This window comes from Carya illinoinensis, chromosome 15 (assembly GCF_018687715.1).
Source record: "Carya illinoinensis cultivar Pawnee chromosome 15, C.illinoinensisPawnee_v1, whole genome shotgun sequence".
NCBI classification, from domain to species: Eukaryota; Viridiplantae; Streptophyta; class Magnoliopsida; order Fagales; family Juglandaceae; genus Carya; species Carya illinoinensis.
In genome coordinates this window covers 3,762,757-3,768,582 of record NC_056766.1, presented here as the reverse complement: position 1 = coordinate 3,768,582, position 5,826 = coordinate 3,762,757, and positions in this window count along the sequence as shown.

The following is a 5,826-nucleotide window of genomic DNA, read 5'->3' as shown; positions in this document are numbered from 1 at the left end:
CCGGTGCCAAAACGACGCCGTTTTGGTACTGGGTTATATGCCCTCTGGGCCTCTGGCATCCCGATTCCCCCCCCCCCCCCAGTGCCAAAACGACGCCGTTTTGGCACTGGGTTATATGCCCTCTGGGCCTCTGGCATCCCGATTCCCCCCCCCCCCCCAATCTGACTCTCTCTCTCTCTCTCTCTCTCTCTCTCTCTCTCTCTCTCTCTCTCTCTCTCTCTCTCTCTCTCTCTCTCAACGAATCTTCCCGAAACCCTAGCCTCATCCCGTCGTCGCCGTCATCCCGTCGTCGCCGTTATCCACTCATCCCGTCGTCGCCGTCATCCTGTCGGCTCTTTCATCTGGTCATCCTCAGAAACACTACAAATCAGGTTAGTTTTTGATAAACTCTTCTTCCATTTCGGTTCTTTAGTTTATGGTGTGGTTTGTTTAGTGGGTGTGATTTGTTTGGTGTGGTTTCTGATTTTGGGTGTGATTTGTTTTGGGTTTCTGATTTGGGTGTGATTTGTTTAGGGTTTCTGATTTTAATGTCCCACATGTATACTAGATAGAAAACATGGCACGTATGGTGGAAACTGGGAACTGAAAACATGGCACGTATGGTGGAAACTGTTCGATCAAGCTGGAGATTATAAACTGATGTGTTTATTTTATTTTATTCCCAGGTAAGTTTGTTTTATTTTAAGATCTTTTATTTTATTCCCTACTACGATATGTTTTCTTTTGTTAAATATATAGAGTTTTTAAAGTATTTGGTGGGAGTGGTTTTATTAGAGTCAAATAGTTGTTATTTAAGTTTCTTCTTTCTTCCAAGCTTCCCTTGAGTTTAATGATTCTAGACTTATAGTTTGGGTTGTTGGGTTGCCCCATTCAATTTTGGTTCCTAATAATATTCTTGGTCTAAATGTAAATCAATACTCCTAAAATTTTAGGGATCACCTTACGGACAACAACAGGCTTGAATGAGCTTGTCGTTACTTTGAAACAATATTGTGAATAGTCAGGGGCATTTTATATAGTTGGTGGTAACAGGTAAGTTTTCCAATTTCATTTATCTTCCTTGTTCTTTTAATAAAACTTGTCTTTGTTCCTATGATTTATTTATTTATTTATTCTAATCAAGAATATTATAGATATATAAAACAATTACAGGATATGAGAGATTACAGAGTGAGAAGCCCCAACATTCAAAGAATATCTAAAGGGCCGTTCTTATATATTTATTGGAATATCTCATATCCGATATTTCCATTAAATACTCTTCTAACATGTTGGGCTTAGTGTTTTCGTTTCCGTGCCACTGACACTTTAAAAGGTTTTCATTCAAGTTTACTATGTAACAAGTTCCAAATTATAAGTGAAAATCACGGTGGCTAAGCTCATCTATACCTAGTAATTATTGGTAGGAGGATCTAACCTATTTGGATGGAATAAAGATATATATGATGTAATTTATTGTGCTGCAAATTGCTCATGTTGAATGGTATATTTTTTCATGTCGGCAGACTTGACTTCTTATTTTCTACTTACAGACATGCAACTGGGTTAGCTCCCCCTTGTTCGTTGGCTAGATCTGCATACTTTGTGCTTGTTTGCTGGTTCTGGGGGGTTCCTGTTGCCACCATATCTTAGCAACTTGTGCAACCATTTGGTAATGCTTGTTGCCACTAATCATTTTACTTTGTTCACTTATGCTCGATATAGCTATTCTTCTCTGTGCTGTTGTTGAAATAAATGAAAAATTATTTACGAATTTGAGTTAGGTATCAGACAATTGTACTTAGTCCGAGAAAAGGGAAAAGAGGACAAGTTTATTGGAGAAGATTAAGATTACTTGTAACAAAAATAGAATAATTCTATTGGATGTTGTAGTAGGTAAGTAGTAACACGCATCAGTTTATAATCTCCTTATGCTGTTTTTAGGGGTGATTTTTTAGGATAAAAGTTGTATATTTTCTTTTCAATCAAGAGATATATCTGATATTTTAGTTTAAAAGGGTCAATAATTTAGTAATGATGTCAATAATTTCTCATTCATCTTTGACTGGAAAGAATATAATTATATGCCTAAACCATGCATGCATTATACATTTGGTAATGCTTTTGCATGCACAGAATATAATTATGTGCTGTTGTTTATATATTTAACCATGTATTTGCAGGTTTTTCGCTTTTGCAAATGCTATTGCATGTGCCTTCTCTGTGCTGTCCTTGCTGTCCTTGCATCTACTACTTGTTCTTACATGATTTGGTATGCTTGTGTCTATGGATCAAGATCTGGAAGTGGACTTCTTAAGTAATTATCACTAAATTTTCTTTCTTTTTTGGGGTTTGCATTGCTCTTTTGGGCTCTGGGATGGGTACAGTTATCATTTCCTCACCAAAGTATGAAAAGCCTAGCCAGCACTAACAGTGTAGTACTGTATCTTTTTGTAAGGTGAAAAACCCATTTCAATCTTAATTAGAGCAATTCAAAAGGCTGAGTATAGAGCTCTGACCACTCTTAATAAGGAAAAGTAAATAACAGAAGAAAAGGAAATGGAGTTCGAGTTTTTAGCAACTGCAAAAGAGGAAGGTAGCAGCATTGCTTAGCTTTGGGAGGGGCTTCAGAGAACCCCATTAATGATTCGGTGGAACCCATCTGCAGGGCAAAAACTTTTTTGTTTTTTTAACAAAAATTAGCATAACGTTATGTGCCACAATATTTTGAAGGAACGTTATGTGCAAGATCTGAAAAAGAAAAAAAGTGCCACAATAATTTTTTGTTAAAAAAATTTAATAATCAGGCTTTGTTAAAAAAAAAAATGCGGGTATAGGCCGGAACCCGGATTTCCGGGTTGTAAAAACCCAGACCAATCCGGGTTCCAGCCCGGGTTATAACCCGGGTGTATCCGGGCCGGAGTCCGGCCCGGATTTGGAATCCGGGTTCCGGGCCGGGTATACCCGAATACCCGGTCCGGTACCCGGTTGCTCAGCCCTAGACCCTTCTACAGCTATGACTATTGATATACTGTGAGCCATATAGGATAGAATCTTGATTAGTCCATATCTTTTGTTTTGTTTATGTTAGGATTTATATAATATAATCTAACGTCATGTTACCATTATCACAAGGTTTACTTATAAAAAACTAATTATTAGTAGAAAGCTGGGGATTAATTGTAAGTCACACTAGAGGACATCTCAATCATATTTATACATATAAAATAAAAGCAACCAAGCATTACCCATTGCAATGGTAGGGGTGCCATACTCAAAAAACAGAGGAAAAAAAGTGATCTAGAGCCAAACATAAAGCTGCCCAAGTCTTTCTTGATGAACCAAACATGGTAAACACGAGTAATTACGATTGATGAAAAACCTATTCTACATTACAGGATACAATTGCCTCTTGTACAAGAATTACATGGTACCAAAAGAAAAACCATATGAATTTATTCAGTTCCAGCAATCTTCTTCTTCAATGCTTCAATATCTGTGGCTAGTTCTTTTCTGCTTGACTGAAGAAAAAAGAATGGTATCATTTGTCAGCAAGAGGTGATTTTCTGCGCTAATGAAAGATAAAGCTGTTCAACAGGATCATGAAAAATCCCAGGCTTATCTTATATTTTTTTATGATGAGGAACACCTGAAACCATGTAAATGCAACATGACTATTATCCGGTTTAACCTTGGATATTTGTAGCCCGCCCACTTCACCCAAATTAAGAATAAAATGATTAAAGCTCTAATTATTCAAAGGGAAAACAAATCCTGAGCAATAGAAAATGGGCCCCATAAGGAATTAAAAAAATGCCACAGATCGAACCTATTACGTAGGATTTTTTTTGTAAACATTTTATTATTCTTGCATCATCAGTGAATGTATTCTCAATACATGATTGAGATTCCAACCCCGCTTCTATATATATACATATATATTATCAAAAGACCCCTAAACTTCTACAATGAGTTGTACATCTTTAATCCAAAATTAAACAAGTTGGTGGAGACCAATTTACCAATTAACATAGAATTTAAAGGAGTAAAGCTGCCTACCCTTTCAAACTCCAAAACAAACTTAACTATAAAACGCCATAACCATCTCCATGTTCTCTCAAACATTAGCCTCTAATTCTCATTGCCAGAGAAAGTGTAACACTCTCAACAAACATGAAATTTCCCAATTATCCTTGTAAAATCATGAAATTGTCTACCAATTTCCTTAAATAAATAGGTTAGATCTCAATTATCAAGATTATGAAACGAATCAAATACTTTAGAATAAATAATCAACTTTGTAAGACACAACGATTGGTTACTCTTTAAAGGTAAAACCCTACAGGGCAGCCAAACCCAGGAAAGTCAATCTTATTAGTTGAAGAACAATTACAAGCAATCATCAATTACAAAATCTTTGCAATTCGACTTTCTTACTTACCTAAACAAACGACACGTTTGTCTTCTACCGCAGTAGCAGCCAGAACCTCAGGCGATCTTCAAATGTTGACTTCCCTTCTGAAACTCCAGAGGCTAAAATCCAATCGATGTTACTTCACACTCAAAAAGATCATACTCAAGAAGAGATGAAAAACCCCATGAAAATTCTCAAGTGAATTTTCTCTCATAAATGCTCAGAGTATACTCTCTAGAATTCGTGGCTCAAAGTCCTTACTGAAATACAAAACCGAATCCCTTTAAATAGAAAGTTTGGAAAGAGTTCCAGTCATAGTAGGATTCTGCTGACGGTTAGCAACAGTCGCGAAGACGTGTTCTAACAGACTACTAACATTTGGCGATAACATTCTTCTGTCTTGACTAATCTATGTTCAGCTTTCTTCTGGATAAATACAGATCTACCAGGACTCGATTTTAACCTCAATGACTTATCTAAACAACACCTAAGACTTCTAGATAGACTCAATATTGTTTAGATATAAATCAATACTTATTTTACATTCATCCAACAATTTCAAATATAATTATAAGATAAGCCTTATTATATAGTCATCTAATCCTAGCAAATTTTTACCTCTACAATCTCCCCCTTTTTGGATTGGTGACAAAACCAACTTGATGAATATAATATAAAGCCTGTTAAAAGCACAAACAGCAAACCAAGAAACCGAATAGGAATTCCAAGCAAATAATCAAGAATAAAAACTTATATCCAGCAAAAATAAACTTTCTCCCCCCTCAATGTCATTCTACTCCCCCTCAACAAATTCATTAAACTCACTTTCAACAAATTCATTAAACTCCCCCTCAACAACACACTTACTAAAACTCTCCCTAAATTTCATAACACCAAAATATTTCAACATATTTCAATTTGCCCTTCCAATACTCCCCATTTTTGTCACTAATCTGACAAAACACAAAAGAGAATAAATATCACTTATGTGTGCCAAGATGAAGACACTAAGAAAGACATGATGAACAAATTCCATGTGTCTCAACTTTTCATGAATTAAATGCACCTAAGGTATTAGCATGGATGTATGTCAAACAATGAGCAAATGTATAAGACAACTTAGTTGAGACAAAAAATCAGACACTTGGTGGGCATACTATGAAAATCGAATGACAAAGGCCAAGAACCCACTCAAACATCGTCCTCAATACACGCATAAAATAATCCCATATGAACAAATATGTCAATGCCCACTTTGCCCAAACAAAATTGCAGCCTCAACATCACAAATCAACAGTCAAAATCCCAACTTTCAGATATAGAGGTGCCAAAATCTAGAACTGGAAGGAGAGAGTGATTGGAATAAACTCAAAATCTTACCGTGAATCTGTGATGGAGAGCATTTAGTCAAGAAACTCAGAACCAAGTATTTC